The sequence below is a fragment of the Seriola dumerili genome, unplaced genomic scaffold (assembly GCF_002260705.1).
Source record: "Seriola dumerili isolate Sdu_G_001 unplaced genomic scaffold, Sdu_1.0 BDQW01000002.1, whole genome shotgun sequence".
Classification (NCBI taxonomy): domain Eukaryota; kingdom Metazoa; phylum Chordata; class Actinopteri; order Carangiformes; family Carangidae; genus Seriola; species Seriola dumerili.
The window spans coordinates 11,817,997-11,835,455 of NW_019174257.1; the positions used below are offsets into that span (position 1 = coordinate 11,817,997).

Genomic DNA, 17,459 nt, shown 5'->3' on the forward strand with positions numbered 1-17,459 from the left:
AAAAAAAAATACTCTTCAGTGCCTGGCATCTGATTATCGAGGAGAGGAGAGGAGAGGAGAGAAGAGGAGAGGAGAGAAGAGGAGAGGGAGATTAGAAAAGAGAGGAAAGAAGAGGTGGAAAGACCTGAGTTGGTCGGCTGCCAGATAGCTCAGTGTGACAGGGAAGGCCCATCTGTGCTCCCCGACACTCAAGATGGCAGATGTAGAAGCAGATTGATTTTCATTCAGCTGTCATGATACACAAGTGGAAAAAAAAAAAAAAACACTCGTACACACTCTCTCACTCACACACACACACACACACACACACACTCACACACACACACACACACACACACACACACTCTCACACACACACACACACACACACACACACACAATCATGGTGTTTGAGAGCTCTGTCAAGTGCCCGGGCTGCTGTTGGCTGTCGGTCTGCCAAGCTATTTCTCTCCTTCCTGTCATTTCCTCATTCTCTTCCCCTCCCTGTCTCTCCCTCTCTCTTCCTCCCTCCGTCTCTCTCTCAACGAGCGCTAGCAGAATCTAAACGCCACATCTGGCGCTCAAATTAAATCATTTACAGTCCATAGAGAGAAGCGGCATTTAGTGACAATACAGCCGGTGGGGAATCAGTGTGTTTTCTCTAAGCTCTGACACCAAGCGTCTCCTCTGGCATCTGATTAGATGTCATCGCGGTGCTGTTCAGATGTGCGAGACGTGTTTTCTTGCTGCATGCTAGAAATCGGGAGGGTTGAAAATGTCATGGAGGGAGATGATCATCTGGTGGCGTCGCCTCTGACACCTGCACTCCTTTCTCCTCGTGTCACGGCTGCCTCCATCTGCGGGCCTCTTGACTTCAGCAGATTTTGTTTTGTTTGGGAATGCGTAACTGTGAAGGTTACTAGAAGAAGAAGAATGAAGACGTTCTTCCTTTTACTTCCACAAATGTTTACAAGGTCACCGAGGCGTTTGCTTGAAATGATGAGACATCGAATGTGGGGAGTATATTCGAAGTGATCGGAACAAAACGCTGACAATCAAGTGGCGGTGGCGGCTGCACTGGTCAGCTCCCATTTTAAATGTGTGCAACTCTGAAGCCAAGTGTTAGTTGCCTGTGGTAACACCACACATAGGAAACTGCATAAATATCTTAAATATTTTTTTTATTAAGAGTTCTAAAAGACCTGAGTATATTTAGATCTGATCTCAGTTACTGTCGACCCAAACAGATGCCAACAGAGACAGAGGACAGCAACACTGGCAGCAGCATGATGCTCCACCAGTTAACAAGCTGTCAAGAAGCGCAGCAGCACGTATATATACATATACATGTCTGAGTGGACCAGTTATCATGTGCCGCTCGATCGGACCTGATAACTGGTCCACTCAGATCCACTTGGGTATTAGACTCACTAAAACAAAGACCCAAGACCAGCAGCAACATTACCGACCTGATTGGGCTGAATATAAATTGGTCTTGAATACTAGTAACTAAATGGACCCATGAAGACCTGAACCTTGAACATATGTGAAAAAAAAAAAAACCCAAAAATGGCTGATGTTAGCAAGAGTTCAACAAAGAGCAACAGGAAGGATGTAGATCCGCCACAAACACTGCTAACCTGCTTGATGCGCAACCTACTGTAAACAACTACGAGTTCTACAACTACTCAACGTCAACACTCGATCTCGCAATCTCCATCTCTTGATCTCTTTTCAAACTACAATTCCAAACAAGAGTTATGTATGTAACTATTGCTCTATGAATTCTGGATGATAACCAGAGACAGGAGCTGGATTTCTACCATCGGTGGCGGTCGGAAAGACTGAAAAAGAACCCTCCACGCCGAAGACTTACTTACTGGACGATTCTACACCTCACAATTTACATTCAAAGGCAACGTTCAGTGCCGGTTGAAGGAACTGGAGTGGGGCATGAAAGTATGTCTGACTTTCATGCAAAACCAGAGTTCACCTCCCATCACAGCCTTGAAATAAATGTCTTCTTATCAACCAGAATAATGTATTTAACCATAACATAACCAAGCCTTAATCATACCATAGCTGCCATGTGCAGATACTGTAGATAGTGAAAATGTTGTTAACCCTTTTGACTGACAGCACTTTACCTTTGATATGATACATAATGTTTTTAATAGTTCCTTTGGTCTGGTGCCAAACAAAATAACATGTCAACAAGTCATGTGGCCTAGTTCTTACAATATATATTTACTAAAGTATAAAATAACATATATATTTATCAAAACTCCTGATGCAGGTCTTCTTTTTTCCAGAGGTTTTGGGGGCATTTTCAATCTTTATGAAGGTGAACAGAGGAGATGTGATAGGAAAAGAGGGAAAGAGATGACATGCAACGAAGGTCCCTCACCAAACTAAAACCGCGGACATTTCCATTACATGATCAGAGCATCTTAAACTCCCCCCAGGCCACCAGTGTGCCTCAGTTCAGGCTTTTCTGTTTGTTACTTCCCAAAAACAACTATCTAAAACTAGGATGGAATAAGGCGACTTACTGCCGTAGTATCCAGAAAAAAATTTCCTTTCATTTTAGAAAATGCCCCAGATAAGTTGATTTGAATTGAAGTGTAATAATACCACCCCATTGACAACATTTTTCTTTTGCTTGTCTTAAGAAAACAGGATTGGCTCAATAACAGACTAAATGACTTGTTAAGACAGAGATTTACACTATAAAAAGGTATCATAGTAATGCAGTCTCACTAAAAGCACGAAACACACTCTCACATGACAACTGCTGTGCATAATATGTCCACACATTCACAAAAATGAACAATAATGACCACTGGGGTTCTGTCAATCAGCTAATACTGACACTAATAAAACATTCCACTCCCTGCCACTCCCTGCTAATCACATTCAGCTGTCATTAGCTGATGCTGTATCAATGGCTGATTCAAGCCCTAATAAAATCATAAAACATTTCTCTTTTCTTTTTTTTTTCCCCAAGAATTCAGAAACATGTCGTTTTAGAGATGTTGGGAGCCCTGATAGAAGGCTATTGACTTGTAGCTCAGCCTGGGAACAGACTGACTCCTGTGAAATCCCTATAAAATATGAGAGTGGAGGTCATCCATCATTATAGTCAGACGGCACAGGCCTTTGTTTGTCCGGCGCTGGCCTGTACTGGACTGGTCTGGCTACTGGAGAGACTGTAATGTGTGTGTGTGAGAGAGAGAGAGACAGAAAGCAGTGTGTGTGTGTGTGTGTAAGAGTGTGTGAGTGTGAGAGAGGGAGGCAGTTGACCTAGTGTCAATTAGGAGCCCATATCGTTCCATTCCCCGGAGGCGAGGCCGACTCTGAAACATTAAATCATTTCATTCACTTCAAACCGATCCTGCTGTTTCCCCCCTTCACACTGCCTGTGTCTGAAAGCTCCTGCTGCCTGCTGCTCTGACCACATTTTGACTAAGCTGCCCATGAAAGTAGCTTGAATCTCAGAGGCTGTGACTCTGCAGCAATGCCTCCCTGAGCAAGTCAAGAGGTAAAAAAAAAAAAACAATAATATGCACAAAATGCTCTGGCAAATTAGTTTTTTGATCAACTGATGTTTATTTGGCTCATTTAGAGGACAGCGGGGATGCAACTCAGATTTAAACATTTCTCTGCAGAGTAATTCACCCGTGTAATATTACTGACTCCTCTTCAAGACATGAAACACAGTCAGATTCATGTATAAAATAGAATATGGCTGATATAAGTGGTCAAAGGATATATGATCCTTTCAGTAATAAATATTAACTGCTGCTCTACTAACTAGCAAAATATCTTAAAAACTAGTTTTCAATGAGATTGGATGGCGAGTTCAGGCATGAGCCAAGGAACAAGTGACTCCTGTTTGGTGCGGCTGTGCATCTAGGTTCACACACAGATCCAGGCAGTTTTAACAGCATGTCAAGCTTAACTTATGGCACATGTATCCCATGTTTAATTATTATTTCAATTTTGATGCTGATTGGAATCCAGATTTTTGTGTTTTTAAAATAAGAAATTGAGAAACCAGTCTGTACAGTCTGTATAAACTCTCTCACTGCTTTCAGTTCTTCACAGTGGTTTTGTTTGCCTTATTATAATTATCAGATGGAGGATTGATTATCAGATGTGCTGTAGTTTACTGCCCGACTGACGCAGGATTTCTGAGGCCGATACCAATATTGATATTTCAGATTTTAGAAAAAACACATAATGATCTATCGGCCATTATTCATGTTATTTACACAACCTATAACATAAACTAACATTTTAGATAAAGTTCACTTAAACTTGTTTTATAACAACTGTAACAATAACTACTCTATCATGGACAAACTACAGAATACACAAACTGTTTTAAAATATATCTTTGGCATCTGTAATTCAATTTCTTGTCATTTATTAACCGATATATTTGCTGATACTGAACAATATTAAATAAACAATAAAAAATCATATTCCGATTATTTTGGCAGATATTGCGATTGCAATTTGAGTAACAATCTCAATTGAAATGGAGTTTATTTATGGTCTGTTGTGACACATTTTACTTTTATCAAAAAGAATTGTAGCTCCTGCAGTTTGGACAATACACTGGATATTAATTAATTGTTCATCCCTAGCTGATCTACATGAGCCAATATCTGCATGTACTGTCTGTCAGCCTGAAACCGGATGGCAAGTTTATTAGTTGTGCTCCGGTGTAGTTCACAATTTTTTACACCCCTACTGGGCGATATATGCTTAGCTGTATGTTTCCAGCATCACTAAAAACGGCACAAGTCATTTAACAGAATATGTGAATTCAACACTGTCGTTCAAATCAGTTCATATCACAAATATCAGGCGAGTTTAATGGGTGACAATGCATGATTTCAAAAAAGGAACCATCAAAATAAAAGCTCAGAAAAAGTAAGACTATTGCTTAATATCATAATGATCAATAAAAACTGGAAAAAGAAAAAGACTCCAGATACCAATGTTGTGTTGTGTGGATTAACGTGTTGAGCCTGTGTGTTTCCTGTTCAGCAGCTGCTTTTGACAGAAATGTGTCACTCCCAGCACCTGCGGTGTGAGGGGCAACACATGTTGATGTGTTGTGTAGCTGAAGAAGTGTTAATGGAAAACCATGTTTACACAGCGGGGAACGTCAATAATGTCATGTACCAACACTACATTAAACACACACTTACAGTAATTAGTGCAAACTAGTTGATATAGTATCTACATGGAAGAAATACCAACACAATAACTTTTATAATATTACTATTAAAATTCTGTTAAGATGTTGATGGAGTGCACATTTAGAAAGTGTCACACACACTTAGGCGTTGTTAACCTTCATGCAAATTCTCAAACTGATTTCGTAATAAATCCCATATTTCCGATCGTTGTTTGTTGGTGGCAGACTCCAAATCAGCTTTTCTATAAAATCCTCTCTGACAAAATGTGACAAACTATTGTTGTTCTTTGTCTCCATATCACTCTAATCCTCTTTCTCTCTCTCTCTCTCTCTGCCTCTCCATCCCTCCATCCGCACTCCCAAACCGCAGGGAAAGGCCTCAGTACTGACCGCCATGAACACACACACACACACACACACACACACACACACACACACACACACACACACACACACACACACACACACACACACACACACACACACACACACACACACACACACGGCTCTGTAGGTCTTACTGGGAGGCTAAGCTGTGTGGTCACATTTTACATATGTGTGTGTCCGTGTTAAATGGGGAGTTGGCCTGGGTGTCACTGGGTTTTGGCTGTTGGGAACTATATGTATGTGTGTGTACGTGTGTGTGTGTGTGTGTGTGTGTGTGGCTACAGTAGATGGACTTGGCCGGACGTAGGAGTGGGCTAGCCGGATTTGGCTATTCTGACTGTGTGTGTGTGTAACTTGTTGGCACATGCTCAGGTAGATTGGGGTTGCTGCATGCATAGATGTGCATGCCTGCATCCGTGTGTGTGTGTGTGTATTTGGCCGTTGTTGGAGGTATGCTGCAGATCAGTTTAAGCCTTATAAACCTATTGTGCCATAAACCCATCCTCTCTCATCTCTTATAACCTCTTTGTCTGACTGTCTATCCATGCTTCTGCTAATATGCACATACACTGAGGTCTAATACGCTACAATACATCACTGCAGGCAGATCAGTGCTCTGCCTCTATGACCAGTTTTTATATGAAGATATTCTAAAATAAATAACAAACAAAACTTACTCACAGGCTTCTTCATTTTATTTAGCTTTTACTTTGGTTTCAGTGACGTTGGCTGATGAAATTCATTTGACAAAGCCGCAGCAACAAGCTCTGGGCTCAGTGACTGAGCGTTAAGTGAAAAGAAGGAAAAGGTGAGTGGCTGCCTGACGTGCTGTTAAAGCGACACTTTAAATCGTCTCTGCGTTACTGATACCACTCTCACACACGAACCCAGTGTCGGACGCAGGGTATGAACCCTGTGTTCTTCTCGCCGTCATATGAGACTGCTGTCACGTGTTCATTACTGGTTGTCACCATTCACACAAGGCTCAGGACTGCATCTGTAGTTTAACACTGTGTGAAGAAACTACAGAATTAGTAGCAGAGGAGGTAATATAAATTTATTTGCTAAACGAATTGAATGAAGATATGTGGTTAATTCACGTATTTGACACTTTGATACTGAACATATCAGTGAAATAGTTTTGCACCAAAATATCCAATCTTGCAGTACATTATCCTTTTGTAGTGACTACAGCATTATTCAACTTTTTTTATGGCACTGACAGCTCTTTGTTGAGATTAGGGAAAGATCGTGGTCTGGCTTGATAGAGAAAAAAGTTCTGCTTTTGTTAGACGGATGGCGGATGTGAACCCTGGTCTCTGGTGTGACCATCCAACCTCAGCCACCTCCTAGCGTCTCTGCTTTGCTTCATACATTGAATAAACAGCGACCTGCTGCGTCTGAAGACGATGCAGATGAAAATGTTGAGATTAAGCACAATACAGTAAATTTGGCCATAAAACCAAAACGATTAGTTAAAAGACCCTAAAAAGCTCAGTAGAGGGAAGTGGAACAGCAGAGTCGGAGCCTATGGCATAGACCTAGTCATTAGATCCATCATTATTGTTATTATTATTATATTAACGCAATGATCATCCTTACCAAAGCTGGGCAGTGTCAGGCCAACTCAACTCTGCACACAAATAATCTGGGACATGGATGTACATTTATTCTGACTCGGAGCTAAAGGGTTTACTCTAAGTCACTGTGCTGGGTGTGTATGTTTCATAATCACAGACAAATCTTGTTTTTTTCTCCATGTCAAGATTTTTTAGGTGAAGTTTTTAGAAACAATCAGAACATAGCAGCAATAACATACCAAAACAATTAACAGGATCTTTCAATACTTAAGTCTAAAGCAAAACTGTAGAACAGCTAATAATTCAGTAATGGTTACTGCTTGATCACAGAGCTCTTAACACCATTGTCATTCAAACCTTTGTAACCAGATTACAACCTTGATCTCCAAAATTGTTTTTACTGCAACTTTAGCTTCATTAAAGTTTTTTTTATTGGCGTAAACACAAAAGTGTCAGTAAGTATGTGTTTTATTCCCCCGACATCTCAGAAACGTCCCTGAGCTGCTGGTTCTTGTGAAGTCTCCTCGTCGATAAAATAATGCTGCGCTGATTAAAGCGGATTTAGAGCTTGTTGCATTTGATCAGAGTCCAGCTGATATCAGAATCGCAGACCAGCTAAGCTCTTGGAGCCAAATCCATAATAATACTCCTACACCACCCACAACAAAGAGACAGCCGATGCAAGTAAATACATGGAGGAAGAAAATATCATTTGAAGACCCCTTGCATCTGAGTGAAGTAATACCACCAAATATTTACTATTGAGGCTTTTGAAGAAAAGTGTTGTTTGTCCTTGATGGTGTGTCACAAAGATTAGTGTCACAAAGAGTTATGGATTTGCAAAATTATTTTATTTTTTATTGATCTCTTAACTGCGAGAAAAAAAGTCAACAAAGTGAAAAAAGCTTTATGTTTCCGATTGAAAATACCACTACGATAACAAGATACAAGTTTGATCATGTTTGCATATTTGTGTTTCAGGGTAGTGAGTTTATTAGCGGAGCTGCATCATCAAAAGCAGTTTTTAAAACCTGTAAGCAGCACTTTTAGCTCCGCATTCAACTTCACTGTCAATATTTTCTCCCGTTACATTAACCCCAACAACAGCTGCACAGCAGGACCGGCGAAACACTAATGTGTAATGTCTTAATGTACAATAAAAGAGATGCAATCTCTAAAAGAAATGCACACACACACACACACACACACACACACACACACACACGCTCCTTTATCCGATCCACGTGTTTGCCTCTCTTCCTCTTAGAGACCAGAAAAGTTTTCTCCATCAGTCTCTTAAGTGTCTGGCCTTCAGCTATATTACCCTCTTTTCCTCCTCCCTCCACCTATCCCTCCATCACATCTTAATGTGTTTGATAAAACATCAGGCGTAGCGGGAAGGGCACAAGGCGGATGATGTGCTTTTTTGGCCAAAACAGGTCTCGGCTAAAGGACGAGGATAAAGAGCTGAGTCTGCTCTGTCTGTCTATCCAAGTCTGTCCGTCCACTTGCTGCATTAAGAAGCCGTCCAGCTTCTATTCAAAGCCAGCCACTCTCGTCGAACCTCTGCATCTCAGGGCTTTTGTCCCCCCTCAATCTCCCCATCCCACCACCGCAGCCACCCACCCCCATCTCTCAACCCGCCGCTGAGTGTCTGTAATGGCCCAGACGTGGAGGAAGGAGGGAGGGCGGGTGGGTGAGAGAAAATTAAGAAAGTGAGAGAAATGGAGGAATGGAGCGAGAAAAAGAGAGCAAGCGAGAGGAACTGGAGGGTGAAGGAGGGAAGGGACAAAAGGAGGAGAGAGGAAAGTGAAGGAGAGAGTGGTGGTGGAGGAGAGAGAGGAGACGCAGGAGCGCGATGCGTGGGGGGAAAAGGAGGCCGAGTCTTTAGGAGGAAGCCAGGCGGCACTAAGCGTCTCTGTCGCTGCCCAGTCAGGCCTGCCTTCCCCCTGGCCACGAAAACCTTCCCTCCTCCCCCCGCACCACATCCCGCCCTGACCACGCTGCACTCCTCTCCTGCCCTCCTCACTTCATCCAAGCGTCACACACTCACACTTTCATTTGGATTTACTATTCTTGTAGGGACTCTCCATTGGATTACTTTAAATCTATTGAGTCTTTCACTCTATTTAGCTTTAGCAGGCTTATGGTATGGTCACTACATGTCCCAGCGAGGCAAGTCATATGTTGCTATAATAGGACAAGTTATGTATGCATATATAGGAATGTGAGTGGTTCCAGTATTTTTAATGAGAAAAGTCACAATATGAGATGTGTTTTTTATGTATATATACATTGAACTACTTTTTATGAAAGTACTACAGTTTTACATCCAGGAGGTTGAGGGTTAAAGTCAAACTGTCTCATTTTAATTTACTTCAATTTACATTGTACAATTTGGGATTTGGCTCAAAATCCTTGAATTGCTTTACAGCACAAATCACTTGGAGTGTGGCGCCTTTCTTGCAGTGTCAATTACAAATGGAAAAATAATTTACAAAAAAACAAAGGTCAGCGAAGCAAGCTACAACGTCTTTGCTTCACAAGGTGACAGGTCATGAGAAATGCATGTTAATTTGCAGTTCAAATTAATTTTAACATCCTTAACAGTTATCTGTAACACAGACCAATTACACCAAGTTAACAGCAGTAAATGAACACATATATTGATGTTTAAAAATTCTATTTAAAAGAGGAAGGAACAAAATCTTCCCTTCTTTATAAGTCATTTTCACTTTGGCACAAAATCTGCTTTGCTTTACAGCACAAACTCACAGGATGGTGCTGTTCTTCAAGTGTAAATGCATCTTAAGTTTGTCATCATTGAGAAATATCTTCCAAACTTTACATCCTCTTCTGAACAAGAGCTGTAAGGTTGCAGCATCCTCTAAAGGGGCTCTGGATAAATGCAATCTTCATTTTTTAGAAAGACTATCAAGGGTGTGAGGCTAACAATCATCTCCACCATGGACTATATTGTATAAAATGTATAAAATAATTACAAGAAGGTAAATATATTAATTTGAAAATGACATATTGATGTCTCAGAAACATAAGTGAAGAAAATCACTATTTGCCTGTCACCAACTTCACTCTTCCTGTTTGGTCCTCGCAAGAATTGGAACACAAACAGCATATACATACACACACACACACACACACACACACACACACACACACACACACACACACACACACACACACACACACACACACACACACACACACACACACACACAGCCAGTGGCCTCAGGACTAATTGCTAGATTGGAGCAGATTTTCTAGTTCAGTTCAGGGCTGTAATTGTGAGGAGAGCAGGGAGGAATGACAGGGCTTCAAGCTGAGAGGACAAATCACCAGGGGCCGCCGATTAGACGGCACTGATGTTCACATGTCCGTGTGTGTGTGTGTGTGTGTGTGTGTGTGTATTGGGGGGTGAAGGGTTAAGCCAACCATCTCTCAATTCCAGGTTTCCGTGGCACTGACCCCAAACTGCCACACACATACACCATGTTGACCCCTATAGACCCCACGGTGCCTCACACTCACAAGCCAGTGAGAACCATGTCAGGAACTACTTGTGTTACACTCACTGCGAAAAGAGAAACCTCCCACTCCTCTATGAGTGTTTATCTCTCTGAAAGAAAACGAGCAGTATGAAGAATCTGTAAAAGCTACACGATCATTTATATGTTCCCCTTGTGAAGATCATAAAAATGATAAAATGATAAATACAGAACAGGTTTTTAAGTTGTTCCTAAACTTTTAAATGTTATAGCAGCTTAATGTTTGATAATTAAAGTTAAATCATTTTTAATTCCAACATAACTGCCATTTGTAGTTCAGAGGAGGTCACAACACAACAGGTTTAGTTTTATCAATTCACCTTGTGTATAAGCTGATCAATGCACTTACACTTTTGAATTCTGCTTTTTAACATCATATGTCCCTTTGTGTTTGACATTGTGGGAAAGCTATGGACTGATCACTGTTATAAATCCTAGCATATTTCAATTCTTTCTGATATTTGTATGTTTAGATTGTTGTTGATGTGTGTAAATGAATTTAAGTGACCACAGGTCAATGAGTCAACACCTCATGGATCACCTAAGACTAAATTTATTATGTGTAATTGGAGGACTTATTCTATAGGTAAAGTCTGATATACAGTGGTGCAGTTATATATCATTTCCTGTTAGTGTTAATAAAATGATAAAGAGTAGCTGCAAACCTCTATTATAGTGTATAGTGTATGTTGTATGGAATTGGGATAAACTAATTGACTTTGTCCTCTTTCAACAAGCCAGTGTTGCTGTGACCTTAAACAAGACGTGTTCATCCTGGTCAGCTGTTGGCAGGATAATCGTGAAGTTTGCTCCACACTCTCTCTACATGGATAAAATGCAACACAGATAAAATTGTACCATGTCTCCAGGATGAACATGTGTCATCTGACAGCAGTGAACTTCAAAGACAGGATGAAAAACCTGTATTGACTCCATCCCATCTCTATCTTGCTCCCTCTCTCCCTCTCTCTCTCTCTCCCTCTCTCTCTCTTCTGGCTATCTGCAGCAGGAGCCTCATCAGACGCAGCAGGACAGGAAGGAGACGCAGAGAGGAACCACAGAGATGGCAACGCACACAGAGACAGAGAGCTCACTCTGAGCTGCACTACAGGCATTTCGCTACTAAATGCATCTGCATGGAAACAGCAGCACAGCCAGGAAGGCCCGCATGGAAACACTTCTGTTATTCCTCACACACATCCCACATCTGCACGCACACCTGCATTCTTTCCTGCGATAGTTTGCTTCAACAAGGATGAAGGACAGAACGAGAAAAAGAAAGGATGAGAAAACGGCCAATCGAACTGTTCTCTGTCACTCAGTCAGTCACTCAGTAACCCAGTCACACAGTCAGTCAATCATGCAGCCGATCTTTCAGTCAGCTTACCTTGCAGTGATGTCATGGTTGTCATTATGACAAGGCCTGCAGTCCTGTTGTCTGATTGGACGTTACCCGCTGTCCAAACCAGCATTACATCCATGGCAGGAAAAGGATAACAGACTCCTACAGCTGCAATAATGATTTTCTGAGCTTTTCCTGCTTCTGTTTTGCTCTCTGATCGTCTTGCTACCTGTCTCTGTCCCTCTCCAGCCCCTGTTAGATCTAGTTTCTATACCTTAACTGTGTTTAGACTTTTTCTTCAGTTTAAATTCTGTCCTTTCCTACACTCAACCCGCATTTCTACACAGGAATAGTAATATATGTCTGTCTATTTCAACCCTGGTCTCAGTTGACTCTTTCTCCCAGTTCCCAGTTTTCCCTCCCTGTCACCTTTTCTTCCCTGCCTCTCCCTGGCCTTCTCTTCCTCTATCTTCTTCATCCCTCCTTCAGCCCAGTATTCCTCTCCCATGCTATGGTATCTTCATCACGGCCTCCGCTCAGCCTTCATCTCCCTCACCTTTCTCGGGTTCCCGTGTCCACCCCGCCATCCCACCTTCACACTTTTTTCCCTGCCAGCCTCCCCAGGCCCGGCATCCCCCTAACCCCCCGGCCTCGGAGCCGCTACCCAGTCCCCGGCTCTCCCTCTCCCTCTCCCTGCCTCTCCTCCAGCCTGCCTTTCCCTCTACTCTGCCTCCTTCAGCCCCAGCCTTCTGCTCAGTGTTCAAGGGGAGAGCCAGCTAGGAATGCTGTGGCTCTAGACGTTTTGTCCAAGCCCTAGGTCTCTTTCACTGAGGCAAGATTAGTTCATACAAAAACTCAACAATACACCACTGAAAGCCATTGTTGATATTCAACATTTTTCACATAGCGGAGCAGAATAGACAATGCGGCAGCCGGGAAAGCCCGAAGCGGACTAGCAGGGTTGATGGCTGATGGTATCTCAGCCGAGCGAGGGCCTTAATCCCTTTTATACACACACACACTCACACAAGTACACACGCTCTCAAGAGCCTGGAGACAACAAAATCAATACTGCTCTCTCTCTCTCTCTCTCTGTGTCTGTGTGTGGATGAGTGGGTGGGTGAGTGTGATAGGGAGAAAAAAGAGAATAGTACTGTTTGTACCTCTGTTTGTGTTTGTGTGTTTGTGTGTGTGTGTGTGTGTGTGTGTGTGTGTGTGTGTGTGTGTGTGTGTGTGTGTGTGTGTGTGTGTGTGTGTGGGGCACATAAGCATTCTTGGATCTTTGTGTATAAATGATATCTCAAGGTTCTCTATCACAGGAGCTGATTAAATCAACTTTTCAAATGAGCCGCAAAACAAAAAATCACGAATGGTGAAATTATGAATTTCAGCTCTTATGAAAAACAAACATGCAATAGTCTAAAGGATGAAGGATCAAGTCCAGGTTATTGAAATAACCTCTGAGTCCTAACCCTAACAGAGGGTCATAGCATGTTAACATTTCACAAAACAGCAAAAAGTTTACAAAAACTAACAAAATGACTGTTAAAGTTTTAGTTTTACACAAGTGGAAGTTTTTTTCTATGTTAAACGATAACACAGCCGACTGTACTGAGCCTCTTTTTATTTATCTTGTTTTGTTTATTTGGAGTCCCCAAAGTGATGAAAGATGATCATTTTTGCACAAGATGGTCAATGTCTTGCACATAAAACTGATTGTGATTTAAAATTCTGGCCAAATCTCTCTGCCCTAATCACAATTTATGCTTTGGTTTAAGTTTTTTTTTTTATTATTATCTTGTAAATGTACTTATGCAAAGAGCTTAATTCATCAGATTTAACTCAAATCATTTTTGGTCAGCTTTGCGCAACTGATTAAAAACACCCAAAGACAAAAAAGCAACATGTTAAGTGAAAGTTAAAACTGTGAAAACATACTCAATTACCAATAAATATCATGTATTCAGAACATTACTGGAGTAAAGCTACAGGGGTATTACCCGCAACATATGGTTCAAGTATCAAATATTAAAATATTACACAGCAGAACAGCCCGTTAGAGTTATATTGTCATATATTATATAATTGTGTTAGTACTACTGGTGTATAGACATGTAAGATGCATTTTAACTACTTTATATACTGTTGAGCAAAGTGAACACGTTTTGTGTGTAAAATGTCATTCTGCTAAGTAACTATCATCTGTAGCTTTCAAATAAATATAGTGGAGTAAATAGTGTTTTCCTCTGAAAAGAAGTGGAGTACAAGTACAAGTACCCAAGTAAATGTACTTAGTTACTTTACACCACTATGTTTGGCTGCCACAGTCAATATCACAGTTCAGAGTGAAAATCAGGGCTTCACTCTAACAGTCTAAAATCACAAAGCACCTTACAAATGATATACTATAAGACTAAAAAGCTGTTGAAATCTGACATACCTCAACTCAGCTACTATTATCATGAAGGATTTTTTTCCAACAGTAGTATACACTATAATCTTCTATAAAATGAGTCAGCTTTAGAAAATGTACCTTGGCACTGGAACGTGCTGCAGAATCTAAACTGCGTTCCTGGCAGATTGCTACGGAAGCAACCAAATGACAAATGAACTGATGGGAGAGGGAAAAAATATCATTTTAAATAAACTGCTTCCTAATTTTCAGTCACAGGGACGGAGCAGGATTGTGAAACTGGGCCTGGAATGAGTCTGCAGCAGCCTTTATGATTACAGCTGGTTAATGTAATGAACGCCATGTCATGTAAAACTCATAAATCATGTCACGCCGGCGGAAACATTTCATAAAACATGATTAAAAGTGTCGTGTAACATTGAGAGCGACGGTGTCAGAGTGAGACATGTTAATTGTGCACTAATGATATGTAATGAATGTCATCAGCCCCGAGGCTTCGGCTAACGAGCTAAATGAACTGGCACTAATGGGCCTGTTAGCTTATCTTAGCGCTAACATTAGCTAGCATAATAAAGGGTTCGTCCTCTGCCAACGTTTCTAGAAGTGTCATTTTACAATGAGACACTTCTTTTAAATTGCTTTTTGACAACAACAACAAGTAGAAAACAAAGACTCAGAAAGCTTCTTGTCCCACCGACAGCTAATCATGGACACAAATAAACACACTTATTTTTATGCTTTCTCATAACACTTTGCCCCAAATAAATCTTCCTCCTGCCCTCCACCTGGACTCCAGATCCTGATCCAGATCCAGCTGCCGGGCTTTCCCAGGACCCCCCAAGTCCGCTAGGTAGCAGAGAAGAAGAAGAAGAAGAGGAGGGAGGGAGGGAGCAGGGGCCCTCTCTTTCTCTCTCTATCTTTTTTTTTCTTCCAATTGACCAATTGACAGCTGATTGATGGCTATCTCCTCAGCCCGACAAAGAGCAGCATTAGCATAACTAAAGCAATGTACAGTAGAGTGGGGCAAACAGTAAATTACATGTTACCCCCCCCAACTCTTCTCTCTCTCTCTCGCCCTCTCTCTCTCTCCTCCACTCACTCCCTCATTCAGACAAACACTACGGCAGGCAAACAAAACAAAACAAAGTATGCTTTTTGTCCCCCATGTGAGCCCTTAAACAGTACAGCTTGACAGCTTCTTTAGAGGGAGACACACAAAAGGCCTGACAGAGAGAGAGAGAGAGAGAGATGGAAAACGCACACACAGTATCATTTGAACAAGATACTGACCTTGAGGAGGGTTTCTGTGGTGTGGTTTAGGATGGCTCTGTTGTGCATGTGTGTGTGTGTGTGTGTGTGTTGGGGACAACAGGGATCACAGAGGAACAGCGAACACATGAGGGGTGTATAGAGGAAAAGATGATAAATATTAAAAGATACTGTCAATGAAGAACCCTGTTCTTCGTTTTCTCACTAGAAAAACCAACGCTGACAAAGAGCCATCAGTCGTGTCAAAGTCGGACCCTTGCATCGTCAACTTCACACCGTCTCCTTCAATCGTATTTCCTACGCCTTCAAGAGGGTTTTGTCACGTGAACAAAGTGACAATTGATGGCAGACTACACACCGGACCACGACCACTCCATAGCATATCGTATCTCCTGAGTGTGTCCACACTTTGCATCCATCGCCTTCCTACACGGGACGAAACTAGCCTCACACCCGTCTGTCAGGTTGAACCGTCACTGCTCTGATATCGTGTAGTCTGACCTCAGCTTTAATCATGGATGCAGTTATGTTGTCCTGTTGTTTTTTCAAATGAATAAAACCTGATGATAAGCACACAGGTTTTAATCTAAAGATTTAAAGCTGTGAATAAGCGTGAACATCAGCTCCAGATAAAATAACAAAAACTTTTAACATATTAACTTGTTTTATATTTGATATCACCTCTATTTTATAGTATATATTCTACACTGGTGTTGTATATTAATTGTTTTTGTTCAGTGTTTTTTTTTTTCCTGGAGCCATTTGCACTGATGTCTATGTACTATACTATCACCTTTCAATATTTCTTGATGGATGGAAGGGTGGATGGACAGAGTTGGGACCTCATACTGGCCTCGTCTCCTCTCTCCCTCTGTCTTTTCCTCCCACCATCTCCCCCCCCCCCCGCTCAGGCCGGCAATCTGTTCTCTAATTGTTCATTCATGGTGTGAATCTTTAAATAGGAGGCCCTAGCCTGGCGCTAAGATAATGAATCGCTCTGTGTCGTTAGCTAGCGAGGCTAAATTACCGCTTGGTGCAGAGTTACCATGGAAATAGGCCACAATGAGAGTGATTAGTCTTGTGTCTTTTACACACCGAGACACTTTGCGGTTCAGCAGGAAACACTGAAACCCTCCTTCCTCTCCTCTCTCTGCCTCTGTATCTATAGAAAACAGTATTTTCAGAGTCAGCCACTTTAATAGCACAGAGAGCGTGCTCAGGTTGCCTCTTGGAATTAATGAACATTAGCACAAACTGTACAAAAGTGCAAGAGTGTTTATGAATATTTGCAACAAGATGTTTTTTTTGTTTTTTTTTTCAGCTGTTGTCCATTTGACTGGTTTTTATCTTCTCCTTATCTGATTGGTCAGGGACGCCTCTCAAATACACATCAGATAAGGAGATAGTTGAGGCTTTATATAAAGATATCAGTTTCATCTTCAATTTTGTTTTGTTTGCTGTGTCAACAGATACTTTCAGATGCTTCTTTCTTGCCATGAGTTTCTATGACAACCTTTTTCAATTACCAAGTCAAAGTGTCGGATCCTTTGTTGCGGGTTTTCCTTTTCCTTTACTGAGGCGAGGAGTTCTACTAGATAAAAGTGTCTTTTGTGGAGATATGTAGCAGCCAAATGTGATATTTATTTAGATTTTGTATTCTATACTTTATGACATTACTGTGCTATGTGAGCCTTTTTTTTATGTGTTTTCA

General features: G+C 41.4%; 1 long non-coding RNA gene across 2 annotated transcripts in view; it reads right to left on the minus strand.

Moving 5' to 3' along the window:
• The window catches only part of LOC111227440, an 87,699-nt gene extending 75,024 nt beyond the window's left edge, over positions 1-12,675 (minus strand). For both annotated transcript variants that reach the window (XR_002665338.1, XR_002665342.1), the window contains exon 1: positions 12,112-12,675. This is a non-coding gene — a long non-coding RNA (uncharacterized LOC111227440). The remainder of the gene's footprint in view (positions 1-12,111) is intronic.
• Positions 12,676-17,459: the final 4,784 nt, after the last annotated feature.